At 45.2% G+C, this 27353-nt stretch overlaps 21 non-coding genes across 21 annotated transcripts; 16 read left to right on the forward strand and 5 right to left on the reverse strand.

Moving 5' to 3' along the window:
- Positions 1-6: 6 nt before the first annotated feature.
- Positions 7-122, forward strand: LOC148974578 (U5 spliceosomal RNA). The gene has a single exon (XR_016146326.1). It is a non-coding gene; the product is annotated as a U5 spliceosomal RNA (small nuclear RNA).
- Positions 123-1529: 1407 nt separating this feature from the next.
- On the forward strand, positions 1530-1646 carry LOC148974579 (U5 spliceosomal RNA). The gene has a single exon (XR_016146316.1). It is a non-coding gene; the product is annotated as a U5 spliceosomal RNA (small nuclear RNA).
- Positions 1647-3506: 1860 nt separating this feature from the next.
- On the forward strand, positions 3507-3622 carry LOC148974580 (U5 spliceosomal RNA). Its single transcript, XR_016146327.1, has one exon. It is a non-coding gene; the product is annotated as a U5 spliceosomal RNA (small nuclear RNA).
- A 465-nt stretch (positions 3623-4087) lies between these two features.
- On the reverse strand, positions 4088-4159 carry trnad-guc (transfer RNA aspartic acid (anticodon GUC)). The gene has a single exon. It is a non-coding gene; the product is annotated as a tRNA-Asp (tRNA).
- Positions 4160-4639: 480 nt separating this feature from the next.
- Positions 4640-4755, forward strand: LOC148974582 (U5 spliceosomal RNA). The gene has a single exon (XR_016146328.1). It is a non-coding gene; the product is annotated as a U5 spliceosomal RNA (small nuclear RNA).
- Positions 4756-7085: 2330 nt separating this feature from the next.
- Positions 7086-7201, forward strand: LOC148974583 (U5 spliceosomal RNA). The gene has a single exon (XR_016146329.1). It is a non-coding gene; the product is annotated as a U5 spliceosomal RNA (small nuclear RNA).
- A 465-nt stretch (positions 7202-7666) lies between these two features.
- Positions 7667-7738, reverse strand: trnad-guc (transfer RNA aspartic acid (anticodon GUC)). The gene has a single exon. It is a non-coding gene; the product is annotated as a tRNA-Asp (tRNA).
- A 480-nt stretch (positions 7739-8218) lies between these two features.
- LOC148974585 (U5 spliceosomal RNA) lies at positions 8219-8334 on the forward strand. The gene has a single exon (XR_016146330.1). It is a non-coding gene; the product is annotated as a U5 spliceosomal RNA (small nuclear RNA).
- A 1860-nt stretch (positions 8335-10194) lies between these two features.
- Positions 10195-10310, forward strand: LOC148974586 (U5 spliceosomal RNA). Its single transcript, XR_016146332.1, has one exon. It is a non-coding gene; the product is annotated as a U5 spliceosomal RNA (small nuclear RNA).
- A 465-nt stretch (positions 10311-10775) lies between these two features.
- On the reverse strand, positions 10776-10847 carry trnad-guc (transfer RNA aspartic acid (anticodon GUC)). Its single transcript has one exon. It is a non-coding gene; the product is annotated as a tRNA-Asp (tRNA).
- Positions 10848-11327: 480 nt separating this feature from the next.
- On the forward strand, positions 11328-11443 carry LOC148974588 (U5 spliceosomal RNA). Its single transcript, XR_016146333.1, has one exon. It is a non-coding gene; the product is annotated as a U5 spliceosomal RNA (small nuclear RNA).
- Positions 11444-12850: 1407 nt separating this feature from the next.
- On the forward strand, positions 12851-12967 carry LOC148974589 (U5 spliceosomal RNA). The gene has a single exon (XR_016146317.1). It is a non-coding gene; the product is annotated as a U5 spliceosomal RNA (small nuclear RNA).
- Positions 12968-14827: 1860 nt separating this feature from the next.
- LOC148974590 (U5 spliceosomal RNA) lies at positions 14828-14943 on the forward strand. Its single transcript, XR_016146334.1, has one exon. It is a non-coding gene; the product is annotated as a U5 spliceosomal RNA (small nuclear RNA).
- A 465-nt stretch (positions 14944-15408) lies between these two features.
- trnad-guc (transfer RNA aspartic acid (anticodon GUC)) lies at positions 15409-15480 on the reverse strand. Its single transcript has one exon. It is a non-coding gene; the product is annotated as a tRNA-Asp (tRNA).
- Positions 15481-15960: 480 nt separating this feature from the next.
- LOC148974592 (U5 spliceosomal RNA) lies at positions 15961-16076 on the forward strand. Its single transcript, XR_016146335.1, has one exon. It is a non-coding gene; the product is annotated as a U5 spliceosomal RNA (small nuclear RNA).
- Positions 16077-17936: 1860 nt separating this feature from the next.
- On the forward strand, positions 17937-18052 carry LOC148974593 (U5 spliceosomal RNA). The gene has a single exon (XR_016146119.1). It is a non-coding gene; the product is annotated as a U5 spliceosomal RNA (small nuclear RNA).
- A 465-nt stretch (positions 18053-18517) lies between these two features.
- trnad-guc (transfer RNA aspartic acid (anticodon GUC)) lies at positions 18518-18589 on the reverse strand. The gene has a single exon. It is a non-coding gene; the product is annotated as a tRNA-Asp (tRNA).
- A 480-nt stretch (positions 18590-19069) lies between these two features.
- On the forward strand, positions 19070-19185 carry LOC148974595 (U5 spliceosomal RNA). Its single transcript, XR_016146120.1, has one exon. It is a non-coding gene; the product is annotated as a U5 spliceosomal RNA (small nuclear RNA).
- A 1877-nt stretch (positions 19186-21062) lies between these two features.
- Positions 21063-21178, forward strand: LOC148974596 (U5 spliceosomal RNA). The gene has a single exon (XR_016146121.1). It is a non-coding gene; the product is annotated as a U5 spliceosomal RNA (small nuclear RNA).
- A 3638-nt stretch (positions 21179-24816) lies between these two features.
- LOC148974597 (U5 spliceosomal RNA) lies at positions 24817-24932 on the forward strand. The gene has a single exon (XR_016146254.1). It is a non-coding gene; the product is annotated as a U5 spliceosomal RNA (small nuclear RNA).
- Positions 24933-26542: 1610 nt separating this feature from the next.
- On the forward strand, positions 26543-26658 carry LOC148974598 (U5 spliceosomal RNA). The gene has a single exon (XR_016146122.1). It is a non-coding gene; the product is annotated as a U5 spliceosomal RNA (small nuclear RNA).
- The last annotated feature ends 695 nt before the right edge of the window (positions 26659-27353 follow it).

Genomic DNA, 27353 nt, shown 5'->3' on the forward strand with positions numbered 1-27353 from the left:
TGGTTACAGCTCGAGTTTCTCTTCATTCACGCATAAATCTTTCGCCTTTTACTAAAGATTTCCGTGGAGGGGAACGTTTGCGAGTTATTGGTATTTTTGGATGCTCTGCTCACAGCAGAGCTAAATGCCTTTGTTCAAAAACAGAAGACTTTTTGTTTGGAGCTGGGTGGTGGTCAAACCATTGCCACTTTCCCAGTTCACAACTTCAAATCTTGGGTCAGCAGAATGATTGTAAGGTTTACCAATCACAAAAGGGTAGTGTTGGGAGAAACAAAGCTTTTCAAAGCTTTCAACTGATTGCTTTGCAAATTGATTAACTGTTTCAACGCATTCGGAAGGCCACACTGGTGACCCCTGCTGGTCAGATTGGAAATGCAACACTGGAAATGCCACACAAACTCAGGTCAAACATGCATAAACCAACCTTTTACAAACCAATGCAAATGCTATCTTGAAAGTAAAACCTTTCAAATAGAATTAGCTTACCACCCTCAGGTGAGTCTTGAACGGCAGGGTTGGCTTTATCAGCAGTTTCCACGGCAGAGCATGAGCTCATACAAGGTGTTTGTCCGTGGTAAAGAAGAAGCATTCCTGTGGAGGAATCTACCTGCAATCGAAGGAGATGAAGGGTTTGTTCATTTAGCCTCCAGAAAGTTCTTAAAAATCTCATGCGAATTCCAGACACTGGTCTTCCACGTACTACTGGATTCAGGGACATCCTCTTAGACAGGGTTTGCAGGTCATCTGGTGATGGGGCAGATTCTTATTACATTTGCTCCATCCTCTAATGTTTCAACGCATTCGGATGGCCACACTGGTGAACCCTGCTGGTCAGATTGGAAATGCAACAGTGGAAATGCCACACAAACTTAGGTCAAACATGCATAAACCAAACTTTTACAAACCAATGCAAATGCTATCTTGAAAGTAAAACCTTTCAAATAGAATTAGCTTACCACCCTCAGGTGAGTCATGAACGGCAGGGTTGGCTTCATCAGCAGTTTCCACGGCAGAGCACGAGCTCATACAAGGTGTTTGTCCGTGGTAAAGAAGAAGCCTCCCCGTCGGGGAATCGACGTCGGGGAATCGAACCCCGGTCGTCCGCGTGACAGGCGGAGATACTGTCCACTATACTAACGAGGACCGGTCGTCAAAGCAGTGTCCCTGAGCGGTACGGCATTGTATGCCTCTCCCTCTCCTGTGGAGGAACCCACCTGCAATCCAAGGAGATGAAGGGTTTGTTCATTTAGCCTCCAGAAAGTTCCATTAAAATATCAAGCGAATTCTAGACACTGGTCTTCCACGTACTACTGGATTCAGGGACATCCTCTTAGACAGGGTTTGCCGGTCATCTGGTGATGGGGCAGATTCTTATTACATTTGCTCCATCCTCTAATGGAAATGGCTATATTATTGTTTTTAACAAAAAAAGACAAAAAGCTGGGTGGGAGGAGCCTGCACCAGACATTACCCTTGCTGAGCATGGTGGCATGAGTGTGATAGCACATTGTCCCAACGTCTCATGGTTACAGCTCGAGTTTCTCTTCATTCACGCATAAATCTTTCGCCTTTTACTAAAGATTTCCGTGGAGGGGAACGTTTGAGAGTTATTGTTTTTTTTTGGATGCTCTGCTCACAGCAGAGCTAAATGCCTTTGTTCAAAAACAGAAGACTTTTTGTTTGGAGCTGGGTGGTGGTCAAACCATTGCCACTTTCCCAGTTCACAACTTCAAATCTTGGGTCAGCAGAATGATTGTAAGGTTTACCAATCACAAAAGGGTAGTGTTGGGAGAAATAAAGCTTTTCAAAGCTTTCAACTGATTGCTTTGCAAATTGATTAACTGTTTCAACGCATTCGGAAGGCCACACTGGTGACCCCTGCTGGTCAGATTGGAAATGCAACACTGGAAATGCCACACAAACTTAGGTCAAACATGCATAAACCAACCTTTTACAAACCAATGCAAATGCTATCTTGAAAGTAAAACCTTTCAAATAGAATTAGCTTACCACCCTCAGGTGAGTCTTGAACGGCAGGGTTGGCTTTATCAGCAGTTTCCACGGCAGAGCATGGGCTCATACAAGGTGTTTGTCCGTGGTAAAGAAGAAGCATTCCTGTGGAGGAATCTACCTGCAATCCAAGGAGATGAAGGGTTTGTTCATTTAGCCTCCAGAAAGTTCTTAAAAATCTCATGCGAATTCCAGACACTGGTCTTCCACGTACTACTGGATTCAGGGACATCCTCTTAGACAGGGTTTGCAGGTCATCTGGTGATGGGGCAGATTCTTATTACATTTGCTCCATCCTCTAATGTTTCAACGCATTCGGATGGCCACACTGGTGAACCCTGCTGGTCAGATTGGAAATGCAACAGTGGAAATGCCACACAAACTTAGGTCAAACATGCATAAACCAACCTTTTACAAACCAATGCAAATGCTATCTTGAAAGTAAAACCTTTCAAATAGAATTAGCTTACCACCCTCAGGTGAGTCTTGAACGGCAGGGTTGGCTTTATCAGCAGTTTCCACGGCAGAGCATGAGCTCATACAAGGTGTTTGTCCATGGTAAAGAAGAAGCCTTCCTGTGGAGGAATCTACCTGCAATCCAAGGAGATGAAGGGTTTGTTCATTTAGCCTCCAGAAAGTTCCTAAAAATCTCATGCGAATTCCAGACACTGGTCTTCCACGTACTACTGGATTCAGGGACATCCTCTTAGACAGGGTTTGCCAGTCATCTGGTGATGGGGCAGATTCTTATTACATTTGCTCCATCCTCTAATGTTTCAACGCATTCGGATGGCCACACTGGTGAACCCTGCTGGTCAGATTGGAAATGCAATAGTGGAAATGCCACACAAACTTAGGTCAAACATGCATAAACCAAACTTTTACAAACCAATGCAAATGCTATCTTGAAAGTAAAACCTTTCAAATAGAATTAGCTTACCACCCTCAGGTGAGTCTTGAACGGCAGGGTTGGCTTTATCAGCAGTTTCCACGGCAGAGCACGAGCTCATACAAGGTGTTTGTCCGTGGTAAAGAAGAAGCCTCCCCGTCGGGGAATCGAACCCCGGTCGTCCGCGTGACAGGCAGATACTGTCCACTATACTAACGAGGACCGGTCGTCAAAGCAGTGTCCCTGAGCGGTACGGCATTGTATGCCTCTCCCTCTCCTGTGGAGGAACCCACCTGCAATCCAAGGAGATGAAGGGTTTGTTCATTTAGCCTCCAGAAAGTTCCTAAAAACCTCATGAGAATTCTAGACACTGGTCTTCCACGTACTACTGGATTCAGGGACATCCTCTTAGACAGGGTTTGCCGGTCATCTGGTGATGGGGCAGATTCTTATTACATTTGCTCCATCCTCTAATGGAAATGGCTATATTATTGTTTTTAACAAAAAAAGACAAAAAGCTGGGTGGGAGGAGCCTGCACCAGACATTACCCTTGCTGAGCATGGTGGCATGTGTGTGATAGCACATTGTCCCAACGTCTCATGGTTACAGCTCGAGTTTCTCTTCATTCACGCATAAATCTTTCGCCTTTTACTAAAGATTTCCGTGGAGGGGAACGTTTGCGAGTTATTGGTATTTTTGGATGCTCTGCTCACAGCAGAGCTAAACGCCTTTGTTCAAAAACAGAAGACTTTTTGTTTGGAGCTGGGTGGTGGTCAAACCATTGCCACTTTCCCAGTTCACAACTTCAAATCTTGGGTCAGCAGAATGATTGTAAGGTTTACCAATCACAAAAGGGTAGTGTTGGGAGAAACAAAGCTTTTCAAAGCTTTCAACTGATTGCTTTGCAAATTGATTAACTGTTTCAACGCATTTGGAAGACCACACTGGTGAACCCTGCTGGTCAGATTGGAAACGCAACACTGGAAATGCCACACAAACTCAGGTCAAACATGCATAAACCAACCTTTTACAAACCAATGCAAATGCTATCTTGAAAGTAAAACCTTTCAAATAGAATTAGCTTACCACCCTCAGGTGAGTCTTGAACGGCGGGTTTGGCTTTATCAGCAGTCTCCACAGCAGAGCATGAGCTCATACAAGGTGTTTGTCCGTGGTAAAGAAGAAGCCTCCCCGTCGGGGAATCGAACCCCGGTCTTCCGCGTGACAGGCGGAGATACTGTCCACTATACTAACGAGGACCGGTCGTCACAGCAGTGTCCCTGAGCGGTACGGCATTGTATGCTCAGCCGTTGAGGAGTCAATTAAGACTGGACATGCTTTATGGGAGTTATTGTTATTTAAGCCTTTCATTTTGGCCAAGGGGGGCAGGAAGAGGAGCTCTCCCTCTCCTGTGGAGGAATCCACCTGCAATCCAAGGAGATGAAGGGTTTGTTCATTTAGCCTCCAGAAAGTTCCTAAAAACCTCATGAGAATTCTAGACACTGGTCTTCCACGTACTACTGAATTCAGGGACATCCTCTTAGACAGGGTTTGCCGGTCATCTGGTGATGGGGCAGATTCTTATTACATTTGCTCCATCCTCTAATGGAAATGGCTATATTATTGTTTTTAACAAAAAAAGACAAAAAGCTGGGTGGGAGGAGCCTGCACCAGACATTACCCTTGCTGAGCATGGTGGCATGTGTGTGATAGCACATTGTCCCAACGTCTCATGGTTACAGCTCGAGTTTCTCTTCATTCACGCATAAATCTTTCGCCTTTTACTAAAGATTTCCGTGGAGGGGAACGTTTGCGAGTTATTGGTATTTTTGGATGCTCTGCTCACAGCAGAGCTAAATGCCTTTGTTCAAAAACAGAAGACGTTTTGTTTGGAGCTGGGTGGTGGTCAAACCATTGCCACTTTCCCAGTTCACAACTTCAAATCTTGGGTCAGCAGCATGATTGTAAGGTTTACCAATCACAAAAGGGTAGTGTTGGGAGAAACAAAGCTTTTCAAAGCTTTCAACTGATTGCTTTGCAAATTGATTAACTGTTTCAACGCATTCGGAAGGCCACACTGGTGACCCCTGCTGGTCAGATTGGAAATGCAACACTGGAAATGCCACACAAACTTAGGTCAAACATGCATAAACCAACCTTTTACAAACCAATGCAAATGCTATCTTGAAAGTAAAACCTTTCAAATAGAATTAGCTTACCACCCTCAGGTGAGTCTTGAACGGCAGGGTTGGCTTTATCAGCAGTTTCCACGGCAGAGCATGAGCTCATACAAGGTGTTTGTCCGTGGTAAAGAAGAAGCATTCCTGTGGAGGAATCCACCTGCAATCCAAGGAGATGAAGGGTTTGTTCATTTAGCCTCCAGAAAGTTCTTAAAAATCTCATGCGAATTCCAGACACTGGTCTTCCACGTACTACTGGATTCAGGGACATCCTCTTAGACAGGGTTTGCAGGTCATCTGGTGATGGGGCAGATTCTTATTACATTTGCTCCATCCTCTAATGTTTCAACGCATTCGGATGGCCACACTGGTGAACCCTGCTGGTCAGATTGGAAATGCAACAGTGGAAATGCCACACAAACTTAGGTCAAACATGCATAAACCAACCTTTTACAAACCAATGCAAATGCTATCTTGAAAGTAAAACCTTTCAAATAGAATTAGCTTACCACCCTCAGGTGAGTCTTGAACGGCAGGGTTGGCTTTATCAGCAGTTTCCACGGCAGAGCATGGGCTCATACAAGGTGTTTGTCCGTGGTAAAGAAGAAGCATTCCTGTGGAGGAATCTACCTGCAATCCAAGGAGATGAAGGGTTTGTTCATTTAGCCTCCAGAAAGTTCTTAAAAATCTCATGCGAATTCCAGACACTGGTCTTCCACGTACTACTGGATTCAGGGACATCCTCTTAGACAGGGTTTGCAGGTCATCTGGTGATGGGGCAGATTCTTATTACATTTGCTCCATCCTCTAATGTTTCAACGCATTCGGATGGCCACACTGGTGAACCCTGCTGGTCAGATTGGAAATGCAACAGTGGAAATGCCACACAAACTTAGGTCAAACATGCATAAACCAACCTTTTACAAACCAATGCAAATGCTATCTTGAAAGTAAAACCTTTCAAATAGAATTAGCTTACCACCCTCAGGTGAGTCTTGAACGGCAGGGTTGGCTTTATCAGCAGTTTCCACGGCAGAGCATGAGCTCATACAAGGTGTTTGTCCATGGTAAAGAAGAAGCCTTCCTGTGGAGGAATCTACCTGCAATCCAAGGAGATGAAGGGTTTGTTCATTTAGCCTCCAGAAAGTTCCTAAAAATCTCATGCGAATTCCAGACACTGGTCTTCCACGTACTACTGGATTCAGGGACATCCTCTTAGACAGGGTTTGCCAGTCATCTGGTGATGGGGCAGATTCTTATTACATTTGCTCCATCCTCTAATGTTTCAACGCATTCGGATGGCCACACTGGTGAACCCTGCTGGTCAGATTGGAAATGCAATAGTGGAAATGCCACACAAACTTAGGTCAAACATGCATAAACCAAACTTTTACAAACCAATGCAAATGCTATCTTGAAAGTAAAACCTTTCAAATAGAATTAGCTTACCACCCTCAGGTGAGTCTTGAACGGCAGGGTTGGCTTTATCAGCAGTTTCCACGGCAGAGCACGAGCTCATACAAGGTGTTTGTCCGTGGTAAAGAAGAAGCCTCCCCGTCGGGGAATCGAACCCCGGTCGTCCGCGTGACAGGCAGATACTGTCCACTATACTAACGAGGACCGGTCGTCAAAGCAGTGTCCCTGAGCGGTACGGCATTGTATGCCTCTCCCTCTCCTGTGGAGGAACCCACCTGCAATCCAAGGAGATGAAGGGTTTGTTCATTTAGCCTCCAGAAAGTTCCTAAAAACCTCATGAGAATTCTAGACACTGGTCTTCCACGTACTACTGGATTCAGGGACATCCTCTTAGACAGGGTTTGCCGGTCATCTGGTGATGGGGCAGATTCTTATTACATTTGCTCCATCCTCTAATGGAAATGGCTATATTATTGTTTTTAACAAAAAAAGACAAAAAGCTGGGTGGGAGGAGCCTGCACCAGACATTACCCTTGCTGAGCATGGTGGCATGTGTGTGATAGCACATTGTCCCAACGTCTCATGGTTACAGCTCGAGTTTCTCTTCATTCACGCATAAATCTTTCGCCTTTTACTAAAGATTTCCGTGGAGGGGAACGTTTGCGAGTTATTGGTATTTTTGGATGCTCTGCTCACAGCAGAGCTAAACGCCTTTGTTCAAAAACAGAAGACTTTTTGTTTGGAGCTGGGTGGTGGTCAAACCATTGCCACTTTCCCAGTTCACAACTTCAAATCTTGGGTCAGCAGAATGATTGTAAGGTTTACCAATCACAAAAGGGTAGTGTTGGGAGAAACAAAGCTTTTCAAAGCTTTCAACTGATTGCTTTGCAAATTGATTAACTGTTTCAACGCATTTGGAAGACCACACTGGTGAACCCTGCTGGTCAGATTGGAAACGCAACACTGGAAATGCCACACAAACTCAGGTCAAACATGCATAAACCAACCTTTTACAAACCAATGCAAATGCTATCTTGAAAGTAAAACCTTTCAAATAGAATTAGCTTACCACCCTCAGGTGAGTCTTGAACGGCGGGTTTGGCTTTATCAGCAGTCTCCACAGCAGAGCATGAGCTCATACAAGGTGTTTGTCCGTGGTAAAGAAGAAGCCTCCCCGTCGGGGAATCGAACCCCGGTCTTCCGCGTGACAGGCGGAGATACTGTCCACTATACTAACGAGGACCGGTCGTCACAGCAGTGTCCCTGAGCGGTACGGCATTGTATGCTCAGCCGTTGAGGAGTCAATTAAGACTGGACATGCTTTATGGGAGTTATTGTTATTTAAGCCTTTCATTTTGGCCAAGGGGGGCAGGAAGAGGAGCTCTCCCTCTCCTGTGGAGGAATCCACCTGCAATCCAAGGAGATGAAGGGTTTGTTCATTTAGCCTCCAGAAAGTTCCTAAAAACCTCATGAGAATTCTAGACACTGGTCTTCCACGTACTACTGAATTCAGGGACATCCTCTTAGACAGGGTTTGCCGGTCATCTGGTGATGGGGCAGATTCTTATTACATTTGCTCCATCCTCTAATGGAAATGGCTATATTATTGTTTTTAACAAAAAAAGACAAAAAGCTGGGTGGGAGGAGCCTGCACCAGACATTACCCTTGCTGAGCATGGTGGCATGTGTGTGATAGCACATTGTCCCAACGTCTCATGGTTACAGCTCGAGTTTCTCTTCATTCACGCATAAATCTTTCGCCTTTTACTAAAGATTTCCGTGGAGGGGAACGTTTGCGAGTTATTGGTATTTTTGGATGCTCTGCTCACAGCAGAGCTAAATGCCTTTGTTCAAAAACAGAAGACGTTTTGTTTGGAGCTGGGTGGTGGTCAAACCATTGCCACTTTCCCAGTTCACAACTTCAAATCTTGGGTCAGCAGCATGATTGTAAGGTTTACCAATCACAAAAGGGTAGTGTTGGGAGAAACAAAGCTTTTCAAAGCTTTCAACTGATTGCTTTGCAAATTGATTAACTGTTTCAACGCATTCGGAAGGCCACACTGGTGACCCCTGCTGGTCAGATTGGAAATGCAACACTGGAAATGCCACACAAACTTAGGTCAAACATGCATAAACCAACCTTTTACAAACCAATGCAAATGCTATCTTGAAAGTAAAACCTTTCAAATAGAATTAGCTTACCACCCTCAGGTGAGTCTTGAACGGCAGGGTTGGCTTTATCAGCAGTTTCCACGGCAGAGCATGAGCTCATACAAGGTGTTTGTCCGTGGTAAAGAAGAAGCATTCCTGTGGAGGAATCCACCTGCAATCCAAGGAGATGAAGGGTTTGTTCATTTAGCCTCCAGAAAGTTCTTAAAAATCTCATGCGAATTCCAGACACTGGTCTTCCACGTACTACTGGATTCAGGGACATCCTCTTAGACAGGGTTTGCAGGTCATCTGGTGATGGGGCAGATTCTTATTACATTTGCTCCATCCTCTAATGTTTCAACGCATTCGGATGGCCACACTGGTGAACCCTGCTGGTCAGATTGGAAATGCAACAGTGGAAATGCCACACAAACTTAGGTCAAACATGCATAAACCAACCTTTTACAAACCAATGCAAATGCTATCTTGAAAGTAAAACCTTTCAAATAGAATTAGCTTACCACCCTCAGGTGAGTCTTGAACGGCAGGGTTGGCTTTATCAGCAGTTTCCACGGCAGAGCATGAGCTCATACAAGGTGTTTGTCCGTGGTAAAGAAGAAGCCTTCCTGTGGAGGAATCTACCTGCAATCCAAGGAGATGAAGGGTTTGTTCATTTAGCCTCCAGAAAGTTCCTAAAAATCTCATGCGAATTCCAGACACTGGTCTTCCACGTACTACTGGATTCAGGGACATCCTCTTAGACAGGGTTTGCCAGTCATCTGGTGATGGGGCAGATTCTTATTACATTTGCTCCATCCTCTAATGTTTCAACGCATTCGGATGGCCACACTGGTGAACCCTGCTGGTCAGATTGGAAATGCAATAGTGGAAATGCCACACAAACTTAGGTCAAACATGCATAAACCAAACTTTTACAAACCAATGCAAATGCTATCTTGAAAGTAAAACCTTTCAAATAGAATTAGCTTACCACCCTCAGGTGAGTCTTGAACGGCAGGGTTGGCTTTATCAGCAGTTTCCACGGCAGAGCACGAGCTCATACAAGGTGTTTGTCCGTGGTAAAGAAGAAGCCTCCCCGTCGGGGAATCGAACCCCGGTCGTCCGCGTGACAGGCAGATACTGTCCACTATACTAACGAGGACCGGTCGTCAAAGCAGTGTCCCTGAGCGGTACGGCATTGTATGCCTCTCCCTCTCCTGTGGAGGAACCCACCTGCAATCCAAGGAGATGAAGGGTTTGTTCATTTAGCCTCCAGAAAGTTCCTAAAAACCTCATGAGAATTCTAGACACTGGTCTTCCACGTACTACTGGATTCAGGGACATCCTCTTAGACAGGGTTTGCCGGTCATCTGGTGATGGGGCAGATTCTTATTACATTTGCTCCATCCTCTAATGGAAATGGCTATATTATTGTTTTTAACAAAAAAAGACAAAAAGCTGGGTGGGAGGAGCCTGCACCAGACATTACCCTTGCTGAGCATGGTGGCATGTGTGTGATAGCACATTGTCCCAACGTCTCATGGTTACAGCTCGAGTTTCTCTTCATTCACGCATAAATCTTTCGCCTTTTACTAAAGATTTCCGTGGAGGGGAACGTTTGCGAGTTATTGGTATTTTTGGATGCTCTGCTCACAGCAGAGCTAAACGCCTTTGTTCAAAAACAGAAGACTTTTTGTTTGGAGCTGGGTGGTGGTCAAACCATTGCCACTTTCCCAGTTCACAACTTCAAATCTTGGGTCAGCAGAATGATTGTAAGGTTTACCAATCACAAAAGGGTAGTGTTGGGAGAAACAAAGCTTTTCAAAGCTTTCAACTGATTGCTTTGCAAATTGATTAACTGTTTCAACGCATTTGGAAGACCACACTGGTGAACCCTGCTGGTCAGATTGGAAACGCAACACTGGAAATGCCACACAAACTCAGGTCAAACATGCATAAACCAACCTTTTACAAACCAATGCAAATGCTATCTTGAAAGTAAAACCTTTCAAATAGAATTAGCTTACCACCCTCAGGTGAGTCTTGAACGGCGGGTTTGGCTTTATCAGCAGTCTCCACAGCAGAGCATGAGCTCATACAAGGTGTTTGTCCGTGGTAAAGAAGAAGCCTCCCCGTCGGGGAATCGAACCCCGGTCTTCCGCGTGACAGGCGGAGATACTGTCCACTATACTAACGAGGACCGGTCGTCACAGCAGTGTCCCTGAGCGGTACGGCATTGTATGCTCAGCCGTTGAGGAGTCAATTAAGACTGGACATGCTTTATGGGAGTTATTGTTATTTAAGCCTTTCATTTTGGCCAAGGGGGGCAGGAAGAGGAGCTCTCCCTCTCCTGTGGAGGAATCCACCTGCAATCCAAGGAGATGAAGGGTTTGTTCATTTAGCCTCCAGAAAGTTCCTAAAAACCTCATGAGAATTCTAGACACTGGTCTTCCACGTACTACTGAATTCAGGGACATCCTCTTAGACAGGGTTTGCCGGTCATCTGGTGATGGGGCAGATTCTTATTACATTTGCTCCATCCTCTAATGGAAATGGCTATATTATTGTTTTTAACAAAAAAAGACAAAAAGCTGGGTGGGAGGAGCCTGCACCAGACATTACCCTTGCTGAGCATGGTGGCATGTGTGTGATAGCACATTGTCCCAACGTCTCATGGTTACAGCTCGAGTTTCTCTTCATTCACGCATAAATCTTTCGCCTTTTACTAAAGATTTCCGTGGAGGGGAACGTTTGCGAGTTATTGGTATTTTTGGATGCTCTGCTCACAGCAGAGCTAAATGCCTTTGTTCAAAAACAGAAGACGTTTTGTTTGGAGCTGGGTGGTGGTCAAACCATTGCCACTTTCCCAGTTCACAACTTCAAATCTTGGGTCAGCAGCATGATTGTAAGGTTTACCAATCACAAAAGGGTAGTGTTGGGAGAAACAAAGCTTTTCAAAGCTTTCAACTGATTGCTTTGCAAATTGATTAACTGTTTCAACGCATTCGGAAGGCCACACTGGTGACCCCTGCTGGTCAGATTGAAAATTCAACACTGGAAATGCCACACAAACTTAGGTCAAACATGCATAAACCAACCTTTTACAAACCAATGCAAATGCTATCTTGAAAGTAAAACCTTTCAAATAGAATTAGCTTACCACCCTCAGGTGAGTCTTGAACGGCAGGGTTGGCTTTATCAGCAGTTTCCACGGCAGAGCATGAGCTCATACAAGGTGTTTGTCCGTGGTAAAGAAGAAGCATTCCTGTGGAGGAATCCACCTGCAATCCAAGGAGATGAAGGGTTTGTTCATTTAGCCTCCAGAAAGTTCTTAAAAATCTCATGCGAATTCCAGACACTGGTCTTCCACGTACTACTGGATTCAGGGACATCCTCTTAGACAGGGTTTGCAGGTCATCTGGTGATGGGGCAGATTCTTATTACATTTGCTCCATCCTCTAATGTTTCAACGCATTCGGATGGCCACACTGGTGAACCCTGCTGGTCAGATTGGAAATGCAACAGTGGAAATGCCACACAAACTTAGGTCAAACATGCATAAACCAAACTTTTACAAACCAATGCAAATGCTATCTTGAAAGTAAAACCTTTCAAATAGAATTAGCTTACCACCCTCAGGTGAGTCATGAACGGCAGGGTTGGCTTCATCAGCAGTTTCCACGGCAGAGCACGAGCTCATACAAGGTGTTTGTCCGTGGTAAAGAAGAAGCCTCCCCGTCGGGGAATCGACGTCGGGGAATCGAACCCCGGTCGTCCGCGTGACAGGCGGAGATACTGTCCACTATACTAACGAGGACCGGTCGTCAAAGCAGTGTCCCTGAGCGGTACGGCATTGTATGCCTCTCCCTCTCCTGTGGAGGAACCCACCTGCAATCCAAGGAGATGAAGGGTTTGTTCATTTAGCCTCCAGAAAGTTCCATTAAAATATCAAGCGAATTCTAGACACTGGTCTTCCACGTACTACTGGATTCAGGGACATCCTCTTAGACAGGGTTTGCCGGTCATCTGGTGATGGGGCAGATTCTTATTACATTTGCTCCATCCTCTAATGGAAATGGCTATATTATTGTTTTTAACAAAAAAAGACAAAAAGCTGGGTGGGAGGAGCCTGCACCAGACATTACCCTTGCTGAGCATGGTGGCATGAGTGTGATAGCACATTGTCCCAACGTCTCATGGTTACAGCTCGAGTTTCTCTTCATTCACGCATAAATCTTTCGCCTTTTACTAAAGATTTCCGTGGAGGGGAACGTTTGAGAGTTATTGTTTTTTTTTGGATGCTCTGCTCACAGCAGAGCTAAATGCCTTTGTTCAAAAACAGAAGACTTTTTGTTTGGAGCTGGGTGGTGGTCAAACCATTGCCACTTTCCCAGTTCACAACTTCAAATCTTGGGTCAGCAGAATGATTGTAAGGTTTACCAATCACAAAAGGGTAGTGTTGGGAGAAATAAAGCTTTTCAAAGCTTTCAACTGATTGCTTTGCAAATTGATTAACTGTTTCAACGCATTCGGAAGGCCACACTGGTGACCCCTGCTGGTCAGATTGGAAATGCAACACTGGAAATGCCACACAAACTTAGGTCAAACATGCATAAACCAACCTTTTACAAACCAATGCAAATGCTATCTTGAAAGTAAAACCTTTCAAATAGAATTAGCTTACCACCCTCAGGTGAGTCTTGAACGGCAGGGTTGGCTTTATCAGCAGTTTCCACGGCAGAGCATGGGCTCATACAAGGTGTTTGTCCGTGGTAAAGAAGAAGCATTCCTGTGGAGGAATCTACCTGCAATCCAAGGAGATGAAGGGTTTGTTCATTTAGCCTCCAGAAAGTTCTTAAAAATCTCATGCGAATTCCAGACACTGGTCTTCCACGTACTACTGGATTCAGGGACATCCTCTTAGACAGGGTTTGCAGGTCATCTGGTGATGGGGCAGATTCTTATTACATTTGCTCCATCCTCTAATGTTTCAACGCATTCGGATGGCCACACTGGTGAACCCTGCTGGTCAGATTGGAAATGCAACAGTGGAAATGCCACACAAACTTAGGTCAAACATGCATAAACCAACCTTTTACAAACCAATGCAAATGCTATCTTGAAAGTAAAACCTTTCAAATAGAATTAGCTTACCACCCTCAGGTGAGTCTTGAACGGCAGGGTTGGCTTTATCAGCAGTTTCCACGGCAGAGCATGAGCTCATACAAGGTGTTTGTCCATGGTAAAGAAGAAGCCTTCCTGTGGAGGAATCTACCTGCAATCCAAGGAGATGAAGGGTTTGTTCATTTAGCCTCCAGAAAGTTCCTAAAAATCTCATGCGAATTCCAGACACTGGTCTTCCACGTACTACTGGATTCAGGGACATCCTCTTAGACAGGGTTTGCCAGTCATCTGGTGATGGGGCAGATTCTTATTACATTTGCTCCATCCTCTAATGTTTCAACGCATTCGGATGGCCACACTGGTGAACCCTGCTGGTCAGATTGGAAATGCAATAGTGGAAATGCCACACAAACTTAGGTCAAACATGCATAAACCAAACTTTTACAAACCAATGCAAATGCTATCTTGAAAGTAAAACCTTTCAAATAGAATTAGCTTACCACCCTCAGGTGAGTCTTGAACGGCAGGGTTGGCTTTATCAGCAGTTTCCACGGCAGAGCACGAGCTCATACAAGGTGTTTGTCCGTGGTAAAGAAGAAGCCTCCCCGTCGGGGAATCGAACCCCGGTCGTCCGCGTGACAGGCAGATACTGTCCACTATACTAACGAGGACCGGTCGTCAAAGCAGTGTCCCTGAGCGGTACGGCATTGTATGCCTCTCCCTCTCCTGTGGAGGAACCCACCTGCAATCCAAGGAGATGAAGGGTTTGTTCATTTAGCCTCCAGAAAGTTCCTAAAAACCTCATGAGAATTCTAGACACTGGTCTTCCACGTACTACTGGATTCAGGGACATCCTCTTAGACAGGGTTTGCCGGTCATCTGGTGATGGGGCAGATTCTTATTACATTTGCTCCATCCTCTAATGGAAATGGCTATATTATTGTTTTTAACAAAAAAAGACAAAAAGCTGGGTGGGAGGAGCCTGCACCAGACATTACCCTTGCTGAGCATGGTGGCATGTGTGTGATAGCACATTGTCCCAACGTCTCATGGTTACAGCTCGAGTTTCTCTTCATTCACGCATAAATCTTTCGCCTTTTACTAAAGATTTCCGTGGAGGGGAACGTTTGCGAGTTATTGGTATTTTTGGATGCTCTGCTCACAGCAGAGCTAAACGCCTTTGTTCAAAAACAGAAGACTTTTTGTTTGGAGCTGGGTGGTGGTCAAACCATTGCCACTTTCCCAGTTCACAACTTCAAATCTTGGGTCAGCAGAATGATTGTAAGGTTTACCAATCACAAAAGGGTAGTGTTGGGAGAAACAAAGCTTTTCAAAGCTTTCAACTGATTGCTTTGCAAATTGATTAACTGTTTCAACGCATTTGGAAGACCACACTGGTGAACCCTGCTGGTCAGATTGGAAACGCAACACTGGAAATGCCACACAAACTCAGGTCAAACATGCATAAACCAACCTTTTACAAACCAATGCAAATGCTATCTTGAAAGTAAAACCTTTCAAATAGAATTAGCTTACCACCCTCAGGTGAGTCTTGAACGGCGGGTTTGGCTTTATCAGCAGTCTCCACAGCAGAGCATGAGCTCATACAAGGTGTTTGTCCGTGGTAAAGAAGAAGCCTCCCCGTCGGGGAATCGAACCCCGGTCTTCCGCGTGACAGGCGGAGATACTGTCCACTATACTAACGAGGACCGGTCGTCACAGCAGTGTCCCTGAGCGGTACGGCATTGTATGCTCAGCCGTTGAGGAGTCAATTAAGACTGGACATGCTTTATGGGAGTTATTGTTATTTAAGCCTTTCATTTTGGCCAAGGGGGGCAGGAAGAGGAGCTCTCCCTCTCCTGTGGAGGAATCCACCTGCAATCCAAGGAGATGAAGGGTTTGTTCATTTAGCCTCCAGAAAGTTCCTAAAAACCTCATGAGAATTCTAGACACTGGTCTTCCACGTACTACTGAATTCAGGGACATCCTCTTAGACAGGGTTTGCCGGTCATCTGGTGATGGGGCAGATTCTTATTACATTTGCTCCATCCTCTAATGGAAATGGCTATATTATTGTTTTTAACAAAAAAAGACAAAAAGCTGGGTGGGAGGAGCCTGCACCAGACATTACCCTTGCTGAGCATGGTGGCATGTGTGTGATAGCACATTGTCCCAACGTCTCATGGTTACAGCTCGAGTTTCTCTTCATTCACGCATAAATCTTTCGCCTTTTACTAAAGATTTCCGTGGAGGGGAACGTTTGCGAGTTATTGGTATTTTTGGATGCTCTGCTCACAGCAGAGCTAAATGCCTTTGTTCAAAAACAGAAGACGTTTTGTTTGGAGCTGGGTGGTGGTCAAACCATTGCCACTTTCCCAGTTCACAACTTCAAATCTTGGGTCAGCAGCATGATTGTAAGGTTTACCAATCACAAAAGGGTAGTGTTGGGAGAAACAAAGCTTTTCAAAGCTTTCAACTGATTGCTTTGCAAATTGATTAACTGTTTCAACGCATTCGGAAGGCCACACTGGTGACCCCTGCTGGTCAGATTGGAAATGCAACACTGGAAATGCCACACAAACTTAGGTCAAACATGCATAAACCAACCTTTTACAAACCAATGCAAATGCTATCTTGAAAGTAAAACCTTTCAAATAGAATTAGCTTACCACCCTCAGGTGAGTCTTGAACGGCAGGGTTGGCTTTATCAGCAGTTTCCACGGCAGAGCATGAGCTCATACAAGGTGTTTGTCCGTGGTAAAGAAGAAGCATTCCTGTGGAGGAATCCACCTGCAATCCAAGGAGATGAAGGGTTTGTTCATTTAGCCTCCAGAAAGTTCTTAAAAATCTCATGCGAATTCCAGACACTGGTCTTCCACGTACTACTGGATTCAGGGACATCCTCTTAGACAGGGTTTGCAGGTCATCTGGTGATGGGGCAGATTCTTATTACATTTGCTCCATCCTCTAATGTTTCAACGCATTCGGATGGCCACACTGGTGAACCCTGCTGGTCAGATTGGAAATGCAACAGTGGAAATGCCACACAAACTTAGGTCAAACATGCATAAACCAACCTTTTACAAACCAATGCAAATGCTATCTTGAAAGTAAAACCTTTCAAATAGAATTAGCTTACCACCCTCAGGTGAGTCTTGAACGGCAGGGTTGGCTTTATCAGCAGTTTCCACGGCAGAGCATGAGCTCATACAAGGTGTTTGTCCGTGGTAAAGAAGAAGCCTTCCTGTGGAGGAATCTACCTGCAATCCAAGGAGATGAAGGGTTTGTTCATTTAGCCTCCAGAAAGTTCCTAAAAATCTCATGCGAATTCCAGACACTGGTCTTCCACGTACTACTGGATTCAGGGACATCCTCTTAGACAGGGTTTGCCAGTCATCTGGTGATGGGGCAGATTCTTATTACATTTGCTCCATCCTCTAATGTTTCAACGCATTCGGATGGCCACACTGGTGAACCCTGCTGGTCAGATTGGAAATGCAATAGTGGAAATGCCACACAAACTTAGGTCAAACATGCATAAACCAAACTTTTACAAACCAATGCAAATGCTATCTTGAAAGTAAAACCTTTCAAATAGAATTAGCTTACCACCCTCAGGTGAGTCTTGAACGGCAGGGTTGGCTTTATCAGCAGTTTCCACGGCAGAGCACGAGCTCATACAAGGTGTTTGTCCGTGGTAAAGAAGAAGCCTCCCCGTCGGGGAATCGAACCCCGGTCGTCCGCGTGACAGGCAGATACTGTCCACTATACTAACGAGGACCGGTCGTCAAAGCAGTGTCCCTGAGCGGTACGGCATTGTATGCCTCTCCCTCTCCTGTGGAGGAACCCACCTGCAATCCAAGGAGATGAAGGGTTTGTTCATTTAGCCTCCAGAAAGTTCCTAAAAACCTCATGAGAATTCTAGACACTGGTCTTCCACGTACTACTGGATTCAGGGACATCCTCTTAGACAGGGTTTGCCGGTCATCTGGTGATGGGGCAGATTCTTATTACATTTGCTCCATCCTCTAATGGAAATGGCTATATTATTGTTTTTAACAAAAAAAGACAAAAAGCTGGGTGGGAGGAGCCTGCACCAGACATTACCCTTGCTGAGCATGGTGGCATGTGTGTGATAGCACATTGTCCCAACGTCTCATGGTTACAGCTCGAGTTTCTCTTCATTCACGCATAAATCTTTCGCCTTTTACTAAAGATTTCCGTGGAGGGGAACGTTTGCGAGTTATTGGTATTTTTGGATGCTCTGCTCACAGCAGAGCTAAACGCCTTTGTTCAAAAACAGAAGACTTTTTGTTTGGAGCTGGGTGGTGGTCAAACCATTGCCACTTTCCCAGTTCACAACTTCAAATCTTGGGTCAGCAGAATGATTGTAAGGTTTACCAATCACAAAAGGGTAGTGTTGGGAGAAACAAAGCTTTTCAAAGCTTTCAACTGATTGCTTTGCAAATTGATTAACTGTTTCAACGCATTTGGAAGACCACACTGGTGAACCCTGCTGGTCAGATTGGAAACGCAACACTGGAAATGCCACACAAACTCAGGTCAAACATGCATAAACCAACCTTTTACAAACCAATGCAAATGCTATCTTGAAAGTAAAACCTTTCAAATAGAATTAGCTTACCACCCTCAGGTGAGTCTTGAACGGCGGGTTTGGCTTTATCAGCAGTCTCCACAGCAGAGCATGAGCTCATACAAGGTGTTTGTCCGTGGTAAAGAAGAAGCCTCCCCGTCGGGGAATCGAACCCCGGTCTTCCGCGTGACAGGCGGAGATACTGTCCACTATACTAACGAGGACCGGTCGTCACAGCAGTGTCCCTGAGCGGTACGGCATTGTATGCTCAGCCGTTGAGGAGTCAATTAAGACTGGACATGCTTTATGGGAGTTATTGTTATTTAAGCCTTTCATTTTGGCCAAGGGGGGCAGGAAGAGGAGCTCTCCCTCTCCTGTGGAGGAATCCACCTGCAATCCAAGGAGATGAAGGGTTTGTTCATTTAGCCTCCAGAAAGTTCCTAAAAACCTCATGAGAATTCTAGACACTGGTCTTCCACGTACTACTGAATTCAGGGACATCCTCTTAGACAGGGTTTGCCGGTCATCTGGTGATGGGGCAGATTCTTATTACATTTGCTCCATCCTCTAATGGAAATGGCTATATTATTGTTTTTAACAAAAAAAGACAAAAAGCTGGGTGGGAGGAGCCTGCACCAGACATTACCCTTGCTGAGCATGGTGGCATGTGTGTGATAGCACATTGTCCCAACGTCTCATGGTTACAGCTCGAGTTTCTCTTCATTCACGCATAAATCTTTCGCCTTTTACTAAAGATTTCCGTGGAGGGGAACGTTTGCGAGTTATTGGTATTTTTGGATGCTCTGCTCACAGCAGAGCTAAATGCCTTTGTTCAAAAACAGAAGACGTTTTGTTTGGAGCTGGGTGGTGGTCAAACCATTGCCACTTTCCCAGTTCACAACTTCAAATCTTGGGTCAGCAGCATGATTGTAAGGTTTACCAATCACAAAAGGGTAGTGTTGGGAGAAACAAAGCTTTTCAAAGCTTTCAACTGATTGCTTTGCAAATTGATTAACTGTTTCAACGCATTCGGAAGGCCACACTGGTGACCCCTGCTGGTCAGATTGGAAATGCAACACTGGAAATGCCACACAAACTTAGGTCAAACATGCATAAACCAACCTTTTACAAACCAATGCAAATGCTATCTTGAAAGTAAAACCTTTCAAATAGAATTAGCTTACCACCCTCAGGTGAGTCTTGAACGGCAGGGTTGGCTTTATCAGCAGTTTCCACGGCAGAGCATGAGCTCATACAAGGTGTTTGTCCGTGGTAAAGAAGAAGCATTCCTGTGGAGGAATCCACCTGCAATCCAAGGAGATGAAGGGTTTGTTCATTTAGCCTCCAGAAAGTTCTTAAAAATCTCATGCGAATTCCAGACACTGGTCTTCCACGTACTACTGGATTCAGGGACATCCTCTTAGACAGGGTTTGCAGGTCATCTGGTGATGGGGCAGATTCTTATTACATTTGCTCCATCCTCTAATGTTTCAACGCATTCGGATGGCCACACTGGTGAACCCTGCTGGTCAGATTGGAAATGCAACAGTGGAAATGCCACACAAACTTAGGTCAAACATGCATAAACCAACCTTTTACAAACCAATGCAAATGCTATCTTGAAAGTAAAACCTTTCAAATAGAATTAGCTTACCACCCTCAGGTGAGTCTTGAACGGCAGGGTTGGCTTTATCAGCAGTTTCCACGGCAGAGCATGAGCTCATACAAGGTGTTTGTCCGTGGTAAAGAAGAAGCCTTCCTGTGGAGGAATCTACCTGCAATCCAAGGAGATGAAGGGTTTGTTCATTTAGCCTCCAGAAAGTTCCTAAAAATCTCATGCGAATTCCAGACACTGGTCTTCCACGTACTACTGGATTCAGGGACATCCTCTTAGACAGGGTTTGCCAGTCATCTGGTGATGGGGCAGATTCTTATTACATTTGCTCCATCCTCTAATGTTTCAACGCATTCGGATGGCCACACTGGTGAACCCTGCTGGTCAGATTGGAAATGCAATAGTGGAAATGCCACACAAACTTAGGTCAAACATGCATAAACCAAACTTTTACAAACCAATGCAAATGCTATCTTGAAAGTAAAACCTTTCAAATAGAATTAGCTTACCACCCTCAGGTGAGTCTTGAACGGCAGGGTTGGCATTATCAGCAGTTTCCACGGCAGAGCACGAGCTCATACAAGGTGTTTGTCCGTGGTAAAGAAAAAGCCTCCCCGTCGGGGAATCGACGTCGGGGAATCAAACCCCGGTCGTCCGCGTGACAGGCGGAGATACTGTCCACTATACTAACGAGGACCGGTCGTCAAAGCAGTGTCCCTGAGCGGTACGGCATTGTATGCCTCTCCCTCTCCTGTGGAGGAACCCACCTGCAATCCAAGGAGATGAAGGGTTTGTTCATTTAGCCTCCAGAAAGTTCCATTAAAATATCAAGCGAATTCTAGACACTGGTCTTCCACGTACTACTGGATTCAGGGACATCCTCTTAGACAGGGTTTGCCGGTCATCTGGTGATGGGGCAGATTCTTATTACATTTGCTCCATCCTCTAATGGAAATGGCTATATTATTGTTTTTAACAAAAAAAGACAAAAAGCTGGGTGGGAGGAGCCTGCACCAGACATTACCCTTGCTGAGCATGGTGGCATGTGTGTGATAGCACATTGTCCCAACGTCTCATGGTTACAGCTCGAGTTTCTCTTCATTCACGCATAAATCTTTCGCCTTTTACTAAAGATTTCCGTGGAGGGGAACGTTTGCGAGTTATTGGTATTTTTGGATGCTCTGCTCACAGCAGAGCTAAATGCCTTTGTTCAAAAACAGAAGACTTTTTGTTTGGAGCTGGGTGGTGGTCAAACCATTGCCACTTTCCCAGTTCACAACTTCAAATCTTGGGTCAGCAGAATGATTGTAAGGTTTACCAATCACAAAAGGGTAGTGTTGGGAGAAACAAAGCTTTTCAAAGCTTTCAACTGATTGCTTTGCAAATTGATTAACTGTTTCAACGCATTCGGAAGGCCACACTGGTGACCCCTGCTGGTCAGATTGGAAATGCAACACTGGAAATGCCACACAAACTTAGGTCAAACATGCATAAACCAACCTTTTACAAACCAATGCAAATGCTATCTTGAAAGTAAAACCTTTCAAATAGAATTAGCTTACCACCCTCAGGTGAGTCTTGAACGGCAGGGTTGGCTTTATCAGCAGTTTCCACGGCAGAGCATGAGCTCATACAAGGTGTTTGTCCGTTGTAAAGAAGAAGCATTCCTGTGGAGGAATCTACCTGCAATCGAAGGAGATGAAGGGTTTGTTCATTTAGCCTCCAGAAAGTTCTTAAAAATCTCATGCGAATTCCAGACACTGGTCTTCCACGTACTACTGGATTCAGGGACATCCTCTTAGACAGGGTTTGCAGGTCATCTGGTGATGGGGCAGATTCTTATTACATTTGCTCCATCCTCTAATGTTTCAACGCATTCGGATGGCCACACTGGTGACCCCTGCTGGTCAGATTGGAAATGCAACACTGGAAATGCCACACAAACTCAGGTCAAACATGCATAAACCAACCTTTTACAAACCAATGCAAATGCTATCTTGAAAGTAAAACCTTTCAAATAGAATTAGCTTACCACCCTCAGGTGAGACTTGAACGGCAGGGTTGGCTTTATCAGCAGTTTCCACGGCAGAGCATGAGCTCATACAAGGTGTTTGTCCGTGGTAAAGAAGAAGCCTCCCCGTCTGGGAATCGAACCCCGGTCTTCCGCGTGACAGGCGGAGATACTGTCCACTATACTAACGAGGACCGGTCGTCACAGCAGTGTCCCTGAGCGGTACGGCATTGTATGCTCAGCCGTTGAGAAGTCAATTAATACTGGACATGCTTTATGGGAGTTATTGTTATCTAAGCCTTTCATTTTGGCCAAGAGGGGCAGGAAGAGGAGCTCTCCCTCTCCTGTGGAGGAATCCACCTGCAATCCAAGGATATGAAGGGTTTGTTCATTTAGCCTCCAGAAAGTTCCTAAAAATCTCATGCGAATTCCAGACACTGGTCTTCCACGTACTACTGGATTCAGGGACATCCTCTTAGACAGGGTGTGCCGGTCATCTGGTGATCGGGCAGATTCTTATTACATTTGCTCCATCCTCTAATGTTTCAACGCATTCGGATGGCCACACTGGTGACCCCTGCTGGTCAGATTGGAAATGCAATAGTGGAAATGCCACACAAACTTAGGTCAAACATGCATAAACCAAACTTTTACAAACCAATGCAAATGCTATCTTGAAAGTAAAACCTTTCAAATAGAATTAGCTTACCACCCTCAGGTGAGTCTTGAACGGCAGGGTTGGCTTTATCAGCAGTTTCCACGGCAGAGCACGAGCTCATACAAGGTGTTTGTCCGTGGTAAAGAAGAAGCATTCCTGTGGAGGAATCTACCTGCAATCCAAGGAGATGAAGGGTTTGTTCATTTAGCCTCCAGAAAGTTCTTAAAAATCTCATGCGAATTCCAGACACTGGTCTTCCACGTACTACTGGATTCAGGGACATCCTCTTAGACAGGGTTTGCAGGTCATCTGGTGATGGGGCAGATTCTTATTACATTTGCTCCATCCTCTAATGTTTCAAACTTAGGTCAAACATGCATAAACCAACCTTTTACAAACCAATGCAAATGCTATCTTGAAAGTAAAACCTTTCAAATAGAATTAGCTTACCACCCTCAGGTGAGTCTTGAACGGCAGGGTTGGCTTTATCAGTAGTTTCCACGGCAGAGCATGAGCTCATACAAGGTGTTTGTCCATGGTAAAGAAGAAGCCTTCCTGTGGAGGAATCTACCTGCAATCCAAGGAGATGAAGGGTTTGTTCATTTAGCCTCCAGAAAGTTCCTAAAAATCTCATGCGAATTCCAGACACTGGTCTTCCACGTACTACTGGATTCAGGGACATCCTCTTAGACAGGGTGTGCCGGTCATCTGGTGATCGGGCAGATTCTTATTACATTTGCTCCATCCTCTAATGTTTCAACGCATTCGGATGGCCACATTGGTGAACCCTGCTGGTCAGATTGGAAATGCAACAGTGGAAATGCCACACAAACTTAGGTCAAACATGCATAAACCAACCTTTTACAAACCAATGCAAATGCTATCTTGAAAGTAAAACCTTTCAAATAGAATTAGCTTACCACCCTCAGGTGAGACTTGAACGGCAGGGTTGGCTTTATCAGCAGTTTCCACGGCAGAGCATGAGCTCATACAAGGTGTTTGTCCGTGGTAAAGAAGAAGCCTCCCCGTCGGGGAATCGAACCCCGGTCTTCCGCGTGACAGGCAGAGATACTGTCCACTATACTAACGAGGACCGGTCGTCACAGCAGTGTCCCTGAGCGGTACGGCATTGTATGCTCAGCCGTTGAGAAGTCAATTAATACTGGACATGCTTTATGGGAGTTATTGTTATTTAAGCCTTTCATTTTGGCCAAGAGGGGCAGGAAGAGGAGCTCTCCCTCTCCTGTGGAGGAATCCACCTGCAATCCAAGGATATGAAGGGTTTGTTCATTTAGCCTCCAGAAAGTTCCTAAAAATCTCATGCGAATTCTAGACACTGGTCTTCCACGTACTACTGGATTCAGGGACATCCTCTTAGACAGGGTTTGCCAGTCATCTGGTGATGGGGCAGATTCTTATTACATTTGCTCCATCCTCTAATGTTTCAACGCATTCGGATGGCCACACTGGTGAACCCTGCTGGTCAGATTGGAAATGCAATAGTGGAAATGCCACACAAACTTAGGTCAAACATGCATAAACCAAACTTTTACAAACCAATGCAAATGCTATCTTGAAAGTAAAACCTTTCAAATAGAATTAGCTTACCACCCTCAGGTGAGTCTTGAACGGCAGGGTTGGCTTTATCAGCAGTTTCCACGGCAGAGCACGAGCTCATACAAGGTGTTTGTCCGTGGTAAAGAAGAAGCCTCCCCGTCAGGGAATCGAACCCCGGTCTTCCGCGTGACAGGCGGAGATACTGTCCACTATACTAACGAGAATCGGTCGTCAAAGCAATGTCCCTGAGCGGTACGGCATTGTATGCCTCTCCCTCTCCTGTGGAGGAATCCACCTGCAATCCAAGGAGATGAAGGGTTTGTTCATTTAGCCTCCAGAAAGTTCCATTAAAATATCAAGCGAATTCTAGACACTGGTCTTCCACGTACTACTGGATTCAGGGACATCCTTTTAGACAGGGTTTGCCGGTCATCTGGTGATGGGGCAGATTCTTATTACATTTGCTCCATCCTCTAATGGAAATGGCTATATTATTGTTTTTAACAAAAAAAGACAAAAAGCTGGGTGGGAGGAGCCTGCACCAGACATTACCCTTGCTGAGCATGGTGGCATGTGTGTGATAGCACATTGTCCCAACGACTCATGGTTACAGCTCGAGTTTCTCTTCATTCATGCATAAATCTTTCGCCTTTTACTAAAGATTTCCGTGGAGGGGAACGTTTGCGAGTTATTGGTATTTTTGGATGCTCTGCTCACAGTAGAGCTAAATGCCTTTGTTCAAAAACAGAAGACTTTTTGTTTGGAGCTGGGTTTTGGTCAAACCATTGCCACTTTCCCAGTTCACAACTTCAAATCTTGGGTCAGCAGAATGATTGTAAGGTTTACGAAACACAAAAGGGTAGTGTTGGGAGAAACAAAGCTTTTCAAAGCTTTCAACTGATTGCTTTGCAAATTGATTAACTGTTTCAACGCATTCGGAAGGCCACACTGGTGACCCCTGCTGGTCAGATTGGAAATGCAACACTGGAAATGCCACACAAACTCAGGTCAAACATGCATAAACCAACCTTTTACAAACCAATGCAAATGCTATCTTGAAAGTAAAACCTTTCAAATAGAATTAGCTTACCACCCTCAGGTGAGACTTGAACGGCAGGGTTGGCTTTATCAGCAGTTTCCACGGCAGAGCATGAGCTCATACAAGGTGTTTGTCCGTGGTAAAGAAGAAGCCTCCCCATCGGGGAATCGAACCCCGGTCTTCCGCGGGACAGGCGGAGATACTGTCCACTATACTAACGAGGACCGGTCGTCACAGCAGTGTCCCTGAGCGGTACGGCATTGTATGCTCAGCCGTTGAGAAGTCAATTAATACTGGACATGCTTTATGGGAGTTATTGTTATCTAAGCCTTTCATTTTGGCCAAGAGGGGCAGGAAGAGGAGCTCTCCCTCTCCTGTGGAGGAATCCACCTGCAATCCAAGGATATGAAGGGTTTGTTCATTTAGCCTCCAGAAAGTTCCTAAAAATCTCATGCGAATTCCAGACACTGGTCTTCCACGTACTACTGGATTCAGGGACATCCTCTTAGACAGGGTGTGCCGGTCATCTGGTGATCGGGCAGATTCTTATTACATTTGCTCCATCCTCTAATGTTTCAACGCATTCGGATGGCCACACTGGTGACCCCTGCTGGTCAGATTGGAAATGCAATAGTGGAAATGCCACACAAACTTAGGTCAAACATGCATAAACCAAACTTTTACAAACCAATGCAAATGCTATCTTGAAAGTAAAACCTTTCAAATAGAATTAGCTTACCACCCTCAGGTGAGTCTTGAACGGCAGGGTTGGCTTTATCAGCAGTTTCCACGGCAGAGCACGAGCTCATACAAGGTGTTTGTCCGTGGTAAAGAAGAAGCCTCCCCGTCGGGGAATCGAACCCCGGTCGTCCGCGTGACAGGCGGAGATACTGTCCACTATACTAACGAGGACCGGTCGTCAAAGCAGTGTCCCTGAGCGGTACGGCATTGTATGCCTCTCCCTCTCCTGTGGAGGAACCCACCTGCAATCCAAGGAGATGAAGGGTTTGTTCATTTAGCCTCCAGAAAGTTCCTAAAAACCTCATGAGAATTCTAGACACTGGTCTTCCACGTACTACTGGATTCAGGGACATCCTCTTAGACAGGGTTTGCCGGTCATCTGGTGATGGGGCAGATTCTTATTACATTTGCTCCATCCTCTAATGGAAATGGCTATATTATTGTTTTTAACAAAAAAAGACAAAAAGCTGGGTGGGAGGAGCCTGCACCAGACATTACCCTTGCTGAGCATGGTGGCATGTGTGTGATAGCACATTGTCCCAACGTCTCATGGTTACAGCTCGAGTTTCTCTTCATTCACGCATAAATCTTTCGCCTTTTACTAAAGATTTCCGTGGAGGGGAACGTTTGCGAGTTATTGGTATTTTTGGATGCTCTGCTCACAGCAGAGCTAAATGCCTTTGTTCAAAAACAGAAGACTTTTTGTTTGGAGCTGGGTGGTGGTCAAACCATTGCCACTTTCCCAGTTCACAACTTCAAATCTTGGGTCAGCAGAATGATTGTAAGGTTTACCAATCACAAAAGGGTAGTGTTGGGAGAAACAAAGCTTTTCAAAGCTTTCAACTGATTGCTTTGCAAATTGATTAACTGTTTCAACGCATTCGGAAGGCCACACTGGTGACCCCTGCTGGTCAGATTGGAAATGCAACACTGGAAATGCCACACAAACTTAGGTCAAACATGCATAAACCAACCTTTTACAAACCAATGCAAATGCTATCTTGAAAGTAAAACCTTTCAAATAGAATTAGCTTACCACCCTCAGGTGAGTCTTGAACGGCAGGGTTGGCTTTATCAGCAGTTTCCACGGCAGAGCATGAGCTCATACAAGGTGTTTGTCCGTTGTAAAGAAGAAGCATTCCTGTGGAGGAATCTACCTGCAATCGAAGGAGATGAAGGGTTTGTTCATTTAGCCTCCAGAAAGTTCTTAAAAATCTCATGCGAATTCCAGACACTGGTCTTCCACGTACTACTGGATTCAGGGACATCCTCTTAGACAGGGTTTGCAGGTCATCTGGTGATGGGGCAGATTCTTATTACATTTGCTCCATCCTCTAATGTTTCAACGCATTCGGATGGCCACACTG

The sequence above is a fragment of the Pimephales promelas genome, chromosome 13 (genome assembly GCF_988280905.1).
Source record: "Pimephales promelas chromosome 13, fPimPro1.hap1.1, whole genome shotgun sequence".
Lineage (NCBI taxonomy): Eukaryota > Metazoa > Chordata > Actinopteri > Cypriniformes > Leuciscidae > Pimephales > Pimephales promelas.